Raw genomic sequence first — 12,672 nt, forward strand, 5'->3', positions numbered from 1 at the left:
TCACCTAGAATACTGTGACCATGTCTGGACACCACAACTCAAAAAGGATGTGGAGAAGCTGGAATGTGTCCAGAGGAGGGCCACTAAAATAGTGAAGGGTCTGAAAACCATGCCCTGTGAGGAAAGACTTAGGGAGCTGGGGATGTTTAGCCTGGACAAGAGAAGGTTAAGAGGTGATATGATAGCCCTGTTTAAATATTTGAAGAGATGTCACACTGAGGAGGGAGCAAGCTTGTTTTCTGCTGCTCCAGAGAATAAGATTCAGAACAATGGATGCAAGCTACAGGAAAAGAGATTCCAGCTCAACATTAGGAGGAACTTCCTGATAATAAGGGCTGTTCAACAGTGGAACACACTGCCTCAGTGGAGTGGAGTGGAGTCTCCTTCCTTGGAGGGCTTTAAGCAGAGGCTGGATGAATATCTGTCAATGGACATGCTTTGACTGAGAGTTCCTGCATGGCATAAGGGGGTTGGACTGGATGGACCTTGTGGTCTCTTCCAACTCTACGATTCTATGATTCTATTTCTAGTCTTCTTCTTATCTTTTGAGAGCAGTCTTCATTCTGAGCAATATTTGATCCAGAAAGAACAAGAACTCTTTGATTGTTTCAATTTCCTCATTGTCTAATCTGAGTTGATCATCTATGGTCATTATTTTTGTTTTCTTTATGTTCAGCAGCAAGTTTGCCTTTGCACTTTCTTCCATGACCATCCTTAGTAATTGTTCCAAGTCCCTGTTGTTCTCTGCTGGTAATATTGTGTCATCCGTGTGTCTTTCATTCAGGTTTTTTTAGTGCAACAATGCGAATCATCTCAAGCATTCCAGGTTTGTTATTCACATTATGGAACAGCATCGATCTGCATCGAGTTCAGTTGCTCACATGGGCAAGCATTCAAATAAAGATGGAGTCAACAATTTAACGGGGGACACAATCGAACAGGGGACAAGGCTCCATCTTCACTCTCCTCTTAGTCAGTTACTGCAGGCTGGGCTTCTTTTATTCATGCTCTTCAAAATATTTCCAGCAAAATATCTCTCACTGACATACCTCTTTGGAAAAGAGATAAAGAACCAGGCAGTTCTCCTTGACTTCGCATCTCAGCTGCAATGTCCCATGCTGACTTGTGTTTGTTGAACACTCTGGATACATCTAGACTAGGATTGCCAGGTAGAGTTGTCAGTTCAGGAATGCCCCAGGCCCTGAAGTTTCTGAGCCAAAACATGAAACGTCAGGACCTGATGATGTTTCTAAGCTCATAGGTTGTCCTTCAAACACACACAGATGGAGAGAAGGAACATATTTCCTGTTGGGAAAGTAAGACAGGAATCTTAACTAAAGGGAGTGTTCCAAGATTAAGGTGAAACAAGAGGATTGTTCCTTCTCATTTAATTTGAGGTACAGAACCCCCAGTCTCTGGATCAGAAAATAAGCTCAATATAGTTTCAAGTACTATTTATACTCAGGTATAAGTTGGCCCCATGTATAAATTGAAGGAAGGTTTCAGGGCCGAAATCATGGATTTTGATATGACCCGTGGATAAGTCAAGGATAAAACCTAGGGCCATGTAACAAAGGATTTAAAGGACAAAACAAAAGGAAAACACCTCTGGACTTCTCCCTACCACCAAACGCCACTGGAACATCAATGTCTGCCCTGAATCAAAGCTGAGTAACAACTGAATTGATTTTAAAAATATTGAATATGTGAAAGAACTGGGTGTGATAACGGTACTTAAAAATTCAGCACCCAAAAGTACATTTAAAACTGCTACAATGCTGAAAAAAGTGTTTGCATTGCAGGACTGTGACTGGGGTGCCACAGCAGTGATAAATGCCCCGATTCTCCAAGCTCTTTGGAATGTGGTTACTAGATGTTTGGTCATGTTCTAGAATACATTGGCTGGCACGCTTATGGTTTCTTACAGATGCGTAAGTTCCTCCAAAGAACTGGCTGGATATTTTTTTATATCTGATGTGTGGTGGTGGAAACGGAGTTCAACATGCAGTGGCATTGTCCCTGCAGTGCCATTATTGATTGCACATGAGAATTGCACATGCCAGTGTACACTGCACACTAAAATTGTGCATTACACATTTCTTTGCACATTCGGTCACACTGTGTTGCAGTTCACTAATGCACATATTAATCTAAAGTCTGCATTGAGTTACAGCCCATCTCCTTGATGGATATCAGCCATCCTTTATGATTATACACCTTTTTGCTCAAAGGTGAAAGTCTGTGCCTTAAACCATCCCTATTGATGTCCCAACGTTTATTGCTCTCCCATCAGATTGTGTGTATGGTTGGGGACAGCTTGTGCCTTGAGAACTCCAAAAATACCAGCTTTCACCTTTCTTCAGATTAACCTTTCTGCCCTTCTCACATCAACCTGAATTGCCACATTCTTGGAGGAGTGAAAATTCATGGGAAAGAAAGATATTGCACACACACTGGCCTGGCCAGTTTATCAAACTGGCCAGATTTCATTTTTACAACCAAGGATTCGGATAGCTGGAAGGGAATCCCAGAAGGCCCACTAGTCCAAAAGCCAATCTCAGAATAATACATCACCATATGGAAATGCCACAAATGTCGCATTCCACAAGGAATTGCTTTACATAGCAATTTGCAAAGGGATAGTCTTTGGCAGCAAAAGCAACAGTGTAACAGGCTAAGAATTATTAGTCTTTAAGATGTCACATGATGCATTCCTGTTGATGGCTCAGATCCTGGATTAGGGAAATAGAGTGTAACTTTACACTCATGTACGCAAAAGTACCTTGTAGCACCTTTGAGACTAACTGAAGTAAAGAAGCCAGTAGCATGAGCTTTCATAGTCTTGAGCCTACTTCCTCAGATGCATGCTGAGCAAGGAACTACAAGATCTCTTTGCATACTGGTTTTCCAGAATAACACATCTATGTCTTTGAATTTACACTCATTGAGTTTGGTGACAGTTGTGCAGTAGTATGTTGCAAACAAACATGGAATGCACAATGTACCAATGAACAGTGGACACTTCCACGTGCAATGTAGAGTGCACATCTGAATGTGAAATGACACCACAATTGCTGTGGCACGACATGCACAACTCTGCTTCCATAACTGCCAACACCACTATAGACAAAAATGTCCAAGTGGAACCAGCCCAGGTGTTAAAGTCTCCCCCTCTCAGAGAAAGCTAGTGTTGAGAGTTTCTTTCATTTTGGTTTCATAGCATGGCACAGTGGTTTGAGCATTGGACTATGTCTCTGGAGACCAGGGCATAAATATCCCCTTGGCAGGAAATCTACTTGGGCAAATCACACTTTCTCAGCCAAAGGCAAACCCCCTCTGAATAAATCTTGCCAAGAAAACCCCATGATGGGGTCACCTGAGGGTTGCCAAAAGTCAGAAAGGACTTGAAGGCACACAACAACAATAAGAAAAAATATTATCACAATGTGGATAGAATGCATGTCCAGGGATGTTGTGGGGGGTGAATGGGGAGCAAGGTCTTCATTTTGCCAAATAAGAATTCTGTCCCTCCAAAATGAAATATTCCTTTGGTCCCCAAATTTCTAGCATTACAGAGAGCAAGAGACTGAAAATCATTCACACCTGGAACTCTTCCATTTGCTAGGTTCACCTTGGGCCCAAATACACAGCAAAAACAATCCCGTTTGAGACCGCTTTAACTGCCCTGGCTCAATGCTAGGGAATTCTGAGAACTGCAGGTTTGTGAGACATTTAGCGTTCTCTATCAGAGAGCTCTGGTGCCAACACAAATTACAAATCCCGGGATCCCCCATTGCTGAGCCAGGGCAGTAAAAGCAGTCTCAAATTGGATTATTTCTACAGTGTGTTTTGGCCCCTTACTTCGGTCACTTTACCAGCTCCTTTTCTTTGGATGCCTCAATGTGTTTCTAAACATGCGAAGTCAAAGGCTTTCACAGCCGGCATCCATAGTTTTTGTGGGTTTTTCGGGCTATGTGGCCATGTTCTAGAAGAAGAATTTATTTTCTCCAGCATCTGTGGCTGGCATCTTGAGAAAACGTGACATGGAAGCATTCTCTGAAGATGCCAGCCACAGATGACGGCAAAACTTCAGGAATAAACTCTTCTAGAACATGGCCACATAGCCCAAAAAACTCACAAAAAACTCTGTTTCCAAACACTTGACCAAAGCATTAAGTTTCTCCAGTGCTTGAAATTTTGGGGACTAAAGGTGTCATTTTGCTCCCACTCCATAGCTATACCCCATGACCTCCCCCAAACCTGGGGAAGATCATTCTGAGAGAAAGTAGTAGTAGTAGTAGTAGTAGTAAATTTTATTTATATCCCTCCTCTCCATCAGGATCGAGGTGGCGATTGAGGGCAAAGTGTGCATGTAAAAGGGAGGAGAAGGTCCCATGGGGCTTGTTTTATGACAGAGTTGTCTTCTCCTCCTCCTCAAAATCCTAGTCTTCTTTTCCTTGCCTTCAGCTCCTTTGATGCCAATGTTTTTGGTAACATGGTTTCAGCCGGGATGGTCTGGTCTTCTCTGACTTTGGGTTGTATGATGTGAATCCTCCCAAGTGCTTACGTGAGCCCAGGGTTGAGCACGTCCTCTGCGTAGAGCACTTGAGGGAAGCCCCTGTTTTGTAGTTGGGATTCTAGGAGATAAACCTCATGGTTTCTTCTGTTAACCTCCTCCATCTTTTACTGTGATCATTTCCTCCCTCCTTCCAGACCAGTTACATTCCCTCCTCCACTCCCTGGACCCACAGGCCATAGACCCATTCATCTCAGCCACCTGCATGATCTAAAACCCCTGACTCCAATCGGCATTTCAAAGACAGTCTTTTTTTTAAATAACCTTTAACCTTCTGCTGATTCGGATGGGGTTCTTTCTCCTGCTGCCTACTTGCTCTCACCAATGTCACTTGTTTCTCAGGTGCAGAATGGCGTATACAGGTTGAGTCTCCCTTATCCAAAAGGCTTAGGACCAGAACTATTTTGGATTTTTTTTTTTTATATTTCAGAATACCTGTATTTGCAGATATGTACATAAGGAGAGAGCTTGGAGATGGGACCCAAGTCTAAACAGAAAAAAATCATCTTTGTGTCATATGCACCTGATATACAGTACATAGCCCGAAAGTAATTTTGTACAACATTTTAAATAACCTTGTGCATGAAACAAAGTTTGTGTATATCAAACCATCAGAAAGCAAAGGTGTCACTATCTCAAACACCAGTGAAAAAAGTTTTGGTTTTATGAATATTTAGGTTTTTGTAATTCCAGATCAGGGAGACTCAAGCTGTAAAACATTACACCAAATACAGTGGGCTCTTGATATCCAATGGAGTTTAGTTCCAGGATCCCCCCGTGGATACCAAAAGCCATGGATGCTCAAGTGCTATTAAATACAATGGCATAGTAAAATGGTGTCCCTTATATAAGATGGCAAAAGCAAGGTTTCCTCTTTGCAATTTACGTATTTTTTTGAATATTTTCAAACCGTGAATCTATGGATAAAAGAATCCATGGATGTGGAGGGCCAACTGTATATTACAGTACACCAAACTGGCTCTTATGTTCTTGGATGGTGAGTAACAATTGGTCAGTGCCTCCTTCCTACAGGAAAAGAGATTCCACCTCAACATTAGGAAGAAGGGGGTGCCATATTGAGGATGAAGCAAGCTTGTTTTCTGCTGTTCCAGAGACAAGAAGCAACAGATGCAAACTATAGGAAATGAGATTCCACCTCAACATTAGGAGCAAGAGCTGTTCGACAGCGGAATACACTCCCACAGAGTGTGCTGGAGTCTCCTCCTTTGGAGGTTTTTAAGCAGAGGCTGGATGGCCATCTGTCAGGGGTGCTTTGATTGTGAGTTCCTGCATGGCAGAAGGAGGTTGGACTGGGTGGCCCTTGAAGCCTCTTCCAACGCTATCATTCTATGATTCCATAATTCTAGTGTATCCCTTGCTTCACTGGGATTGTAGAAATAGCAAACACATTCTCAGATATGTAGTTGGTTGCACACTGCTGGTGATGTAGCATAACTACTGCTTAACTACACAAGCGCAGATTTACACAACTCAAGCACAATGTGGCATCTTGGCTCAATATTTTACAGGGTGTTACACCTGTGACATTAGTAATAAACACACAGCAGTGTGTGTGTTTGTGTGTGGGTGTGGGCCAGGAGTGCTGCCTGCGCAAGGTGACACCCAAAGGGGTGTGTGTGATATCACTGCTCTCCAACCATCTGCCTTTTGGCAGAAATGGGCTATGACATTCATCTGCATCCCTGCATATGGGAGTTGCAATTTGTGAGTAACATTATTACAACAAGATATTACTAAAGATTCTGTATGGTGTGGTCAATTGCAGGAGATGACACCAACCCTAGCAATGCTACTGTGTTACGGTACTCCAAACAGAATATAACTAAGGCATGTACCATCATGGCCAAATCTTATATGTATACATATACAGTATTTCTGTATAAATTCCATCATTTAATTAAAAACAAATGATTTAATGACTCAGTTAGTTAAAACATAACACAACTAATTCCCTTTCTTTCCATCTTCCCGGTGCAGAACCGTATAGAAAAGAACATACTTCACCAGGTATCTGGCAGAAGAAGACATTTGGGGGGGGGGTGTCCTAGCATACAACCCAAAGTTTCATATTAGGTAGAGCTATACTCTTGGATTCTTGTAACTGCTGGAATGAAAGAAGCAATAAAAGATCTGATATTTCAAGGAATTGGTGCAAAGTTCAAAGCTGAGTCCAGGAGTACACCCATACTACAAACCTGTGTCTTCAGGGGGAATGTAACCCCATCTAACCCCATGCACAGCGCACTCTGTTTCTGTTGTACATTTCAACTCTTCATTCTCTCTCAGCACAGTTTACCATACAGGGTTGTTGTAGTGATAAGTGGAAAGGAGAAGAGCCACACACTTTTCCCTTGAACACAGATCTGAAGTTTCCTCTGGTCAGCTCAAGATATTGTTTATCGTCATCCTCCTCTTAACTTTAATTCTTGCTGCAACAACCCTTGTGAAGTAGACCATGTGGAGAAAGAGCTAAAGAGTACAACAGAAACCAAGCATGCTGTACACACTTATAAACAAGGAAGGAAGGAAGGAAGGAAGGAAGGAAGGAAAAAATGAAAAAATAAGTCAAGGAAAATATCCCATCATTGCCTTCCTGCAGACTGGAAATCTTTGGGAAAGATTGATGTTCAGTCTACATTCCACAGCAGGCCAGCAGCAGCTATTTTTTGGGTGCCTTGCCACCAGCCTCAGAGGCCAAACCTCCTGCTGTCAGCAGCCAGTCTCTGCAACTCACGTGCCTTTAATCTCTCCCAGGTCCAACATCAAGAAAATCTCATTTCCTCTTGTCGCCTCTAATATCACGGCCGTTGGTCGACCCTCTAAAGCAGAATTATCGCCGGTGTTTAAGTGTGGCGGCCAGCCAAAGGACACCCTCTCCTTGACATCTAAAGTCCATTTAGAGTGTCCTGGAGAGCTTTGCCTCTGCCTGGGGTTAGCATCTCCTTGATGGGGAAATGGAACCTAAGCTCTCCTTCAGACGCTAATCCCATCAATGGCTCTACGGTCATTTAGAAAAGGTTAGGTGTGGCAGGCTTACCTGGGCCAAATTGCAGGCAGGAACGCAGGCAGAGGCCCTCTAGCACCCTGACTTGCACCACTGGTGGCTGCCTGCTTCCATCTCAGTTGGGCTCTGAATCCGCTCTGCATTTTAGGCCGAACTTTAAAGGAGCTGTCCACGGTGCCAAGCCTGCAACCTCCCCAAATAGATCTGGCACCTTTAAAATTCAAACATAAACTCTGAATGGGTTTACTAACTGCCCTGACATGGAGACCACCAATCACCGCTGTGATGCACCAATCTTTGTTATTGTGTGCCTTCAAGTCATTTCCAACTTATGACAACCTAAGGCAAACCTATCAAGAGGTTTTTGACCAAGATTTCAAAGAATCATAAAATCATAAAGTTGGAAAAGACCACAAGGGCTGTCCAGTCCAACCCCCTTCTGCCATGCAGGAACTCTCAATCAAAGCATCCCTGGAAGGAAGGAGACTCCACTACCCTCCGAGGGAGTGTTTTCCACTGTCAAACAGCTTTTACTGTCAGGCAGTCCCTCCTAATGTTTAGTGGAATCTCTTTTTCTGCCGCTCGAATCCATTGTTCTGTGTCCTGTTCTCTGGAGCAGCAGAAAACAAGCTTCCTCCATCCTCAGTGTGCCACCCCTTTAAACAGGCCTATCATATCACTTCTTAACCATCTCTCCTTCAGGCTAAACATACCCAGCTCCATAAGTCTCTTTTTTCTGTCAGACTCATAGGACTTCATGGTTTCCAGACCCTTCCTCATGTTCAGAGGAGGTGTGTCATTGCTTTCCCCTGAGGCTGAGAATGTGTGACTTGGCCAATGTCACCCAGTGGGTTTCATGGCCAAGCAGGGAATCTGACCCTGGTCTCCAGAGTTGTAGTCCAACCCTCAAAGCATTACACCACACTGGCTCATCTTGACAATTAGTTATTCTGTGACTAATTCCTTTTTTATACACACTGCCATCTCCTTACCTTCAGCTCTCCAATGCAAACTCACTGTCTTATAACCAGATTATTGGGAGCAAGGTCTCCTAAATAGGCACCACACCTTCGATTGATCACTCTCTCTCACTTTACCCGCAAAATGAGATCAAGTAAACCTACAAAAGAAAAGGGATAGCAAGTACTGTAAAACCAAATGCCACTATAGCTCTGGTGCCACAATAAGCTACAAATCCCAGGATGCCATAGGATGGAGCCATGGCAGTGAAAGTATTCTCAAACTGCATTATTTCTGCAGTGCAGGTTAGACCTATGTTGCCACCTAACTCTTTGCAATTTGACAGACTTCTATAATAGTGTTATTATTCCAATCACTAGTCTCACTGCTTACATTTTCCTTTCCTACTGCTAATTAATAATAATAATAATGATGATAAGAAGAAGAAGAAGAAGAAGAAATTTTATTTATATTTCCCGCCTCTCCCTCTGGATCAAGGTGGGATTACAACAAAATATAAAATCAACAATATAAGATGCAAAATACAATTATCTAAAAATGCAATCAATAAAACGGACAGCAATACTGCTACCAATCATTAAAAATGACCAAATCGTCATCTATTTTCCATGCTATCAAGTCAGAAGTGGGAGTGTGCTTTGGAATCAGCTATAGAAGATCAGATGGAGAGGCCTGCCAGAAGAGATCCATCTTAAATGCCTTCTTAAAGGCTTCTAAGGTGGTAATGAGACAGATATCTTCTGGTAAGTTGTTCCATAGTTTAGGGGCCGCGGCTGTGAACGCTTTATGGGAAGTTGTAGCTAGTCTAGTTTTCATATGTTCTAATAATTTCTTCCTGATGTTTTGACCAAGATTTTTTTTGGGGGGGGATACTTTTTTCAAACTACAACTCCCAGAATCCCCCATCCAGCATGGCCATAGTTGATGGGAAATTGTTGGAGTTGTCACTCAAAAAGTATTTTCTCTCCAAGCTCTATTCCGGATAGAATATTTGCACATTCAGGTCCTGAATGAAACTCAATGTCCAAAATCTGATATTAGGGGGGCAATTTACACACTGCCCCCCGATATCAGATTTTGGACATTCATAGAGTTACGTAACATTTGCGCATTCACAAATGTGAATTATTGTATTACTGCATGTGCAAGGAAATGTGAAATGTACAATTGCAATGCACAATGTATATCGGCATGAGCAATGCCCAATGAGTCCACAGGTTTGACGGTACATCTGCAACCTTCAGCTGAATATAAGCATTATGTCATGGCCAACCAAATTACAACCAGTTGTGTAAAAGAATCTATACATGTGTAAGTCATGAACAGGATGCCAGTCAAGATCTTAGGCTGGTGCTTTAATATATTAAGCAAGATCGTCTACAGCAGGGGCCGGCAACCCACGGCCCACGGGCCAGATGCGGCCCGCTGAGGCCTTGGGACCGGCCCCAGCCCGGTCCTGCCGTCCCCGCCGCAGCCGCTCTGGGCGCCCGCGGGGCCTCACTGCCCTCCTCCTCCACCGTGCATGGCCGCGTGGAGGAGGTGGAGGAAGAAGAGGGCAACAAGGCCTGGGGCGGAGGAGGTGGAGGTGGAGGCGGCGCCTCCTGCGCGCTGCCGCACAACCCTCCCTGCCTCCCTGCGGCCTCCCCCTCCCTCTCGGCCTCTGTGGAGGCCGAAGCCTCTGCAGAGGCCGGGAAGGGGCCTGCGGGGCCGCCACTGGTGGCCTCCTCCCTGCGTCTTGGCCTCTGTGGAGGCCAAAGCCTCCACAGAGGCCGGGAAGGGGCCCGCGGGTGGCGGCCTCCCCCTCCCTCTCAGCCTCAGCTGAAGCCTCCACAGAGGCCGAGAAGGAGCACGCGGGGCTGCCGGCGATCACCGCGATCGCCGGCGGCCTCCTCCCTCATTTAATTATTTATTTTTTGGCTTCGGCCCACCAGTTGTCTGAGGGACAGCAACCCGGCCCCCGGCTCAAAAAGGTTGCCTACCCCTGGTTTACAGGAAGGGGCCAATTTCACCTTGGCTCTACCTTTCCATAGTGGTGGGAGTGTATGTTCTTATGAGGCAAGAGATTTGCTGCTGGCATGATCTCCCATGACAGAGATGCTTTTGCAGAGGAGCCAGATGAAATGGAGGGGCAGCATGGTGTAGTGGTTTGAGCATTATAGGACAATAGAAGACCAGGGTTCAAATCCCAGCTCAACCATGGAAACCCACTGGGCAAATCACACTCTCTCAGCCTCAGAGGAGGGCAATGGCAACCCCCCTCTGAAGACACTTGCCAAAGAAACCTTATGATAGGGTTGCCTTAGGGTCACCATAAGTCAGAAATGACTTGAAGTCATACAACAACAACAAGAACAGATGAAATGTGCCAAGCAGCTCCTAGGCAGCAGCACAGTGTGGGGTTACACTGGCAAAAGATCTCTCAGGATAAAACTTGTTAGTACTGCACTGAAGAAGGCACTGGTACAGGGGAGTCACAAGGGGGGGACACACCAGGTGACATCCTAAGAGGGGTGACCCCATTGCTTTGTAAATATCTGTCCTTAGGCGGAAACAGGCTGTGGCATTTCCCTGCATCGCTTTAAATGCTGGAGCTCAGTGGAAGAGATGGTGTGAGTGGGGCAAGGCTCAGTGAGAGGAGAAAGGAGAGTCCTTAAGGATTTAATTTTTTTATTAGAATCAGAATCATAGAGTTGGAAGAGACCCCAAGGACCATCCAGACCAACCACCTTCTGCCATGCAGGAACTCTCAATCAAAGTATACTCAACAGATGGCCACCCAGCCTCTGTTTAAAGACCTTTAAGGAAAGAGACACCACTATAAACTCCAAGGGATTTGTTCCACTGTCGAACATCCCTTAATGTCAGGAAGTTATTCCTAATGTTGAGGTGGAATCTCTTCCTGTAGCTTCCATCTATTGTTCCAGGCCCTATTCTCTGGAGCAGCAGAAAACAAGCTTTTCTTTTTAAATAATAAATGTTCAACTTAACCACATGAAACTATGTACATGTAAATACATCATGCATGAGAAATTAGAAGATATATTTACACAGAGCTATTAAAATAACTGTCAATGTTTAAATATATTTACAGTGGAGCTTAGAGCCAGTTAGAAAATACAGTGGAATAATATACACAGCACTGTAGAACAAGCAATCTTATATTTTGTGGATGACATGGTCCATCCTCAGAGCTTGTGAAAATATACTAAGGGCTGAAGAAAATGAAGTAACATATGGAGTATGGATGTTGGAGTTTAATTTGATTAACGTTTGGATTTAAATTAGTTAGGAATAATGGAGATGTAATTGACTGTAAGAATGTGAAACTTATTTTAATGACTTTAATGTATCTTTAGTTGTTTGACTTTTGTTTTGTGTGTGTGGTTTGGGTGTTCTATCTGTCTGTATGCTGGGAAATTTAATAATTTTTTTAAAAGGCTGTGCACAATTTAAAGGTATAATTTTAATTTTGCCAGTTCTCTATGTCACAACTATTGCCATGACCTTAAGTCGCTTGTTCTTTTTGAAAGGGGAGCGGGGAAAGGAGTCTGGCCTTTGAGCACTTCTAGAAAACTGAATGTGTCCCTTGGTGTACAACCTTGGTCCCTCTTCAGTCACCCGTCCTGGGGATCAGGAGCTCCTGGTGATGATCCTTTGCCACTCTGGGGCATGCCACCCTGTCCCAGACAGGTAGGGCACACATCGCCTCCTCTCACGGAAAAACCAGTGGACAGTCAGCTCCCTGCTTATATCCCTAAATTCTAGATGCTGTCAGAAGTTGCTAAAAGGTGAAATCACAGGCAAAAAGAAAACAGTTCCCTTTAATAGAAAGGAAAGAGGAAAACCCAGTTCTCAAACACCTTTATCTGTGGTGGAAAGTTTAAAAGTGCAAACTCTGGGCTGAGCATACCTGACTCCATTCACACGACCTGCAGGAACAGACCACTTGGATAGTTGCAATAGTCCATGCTAGGATGCTGTAAAAACTTCAGTCTCTCTTTGTCAGTCATCCAGTGTTGATCCCAGTGTTGTTGTTAGCTGCCTTCAAGTGGACCTTGACTATAAGGATGTCCTTGGTCCCAAACACAAC

The sequence above is a fragment of the Sceloporus undulatus genome, chromosome 1 (genome assembly GCF_019175285.1).
Source record: "Sceloporus undulatus isolate JIND9_A2432 ecotype Alabama chromosome 1, SceUnd_v1.1, whole genome shotgun sequence".
Classification (NCBI taxonomy): domain Eukaryota; kingdom Metazoa; phylum Chordata; class Lepidosauria; order Squamata; family Phrynosomatidae; genus Sceloporus; species Sceloporus undulatus.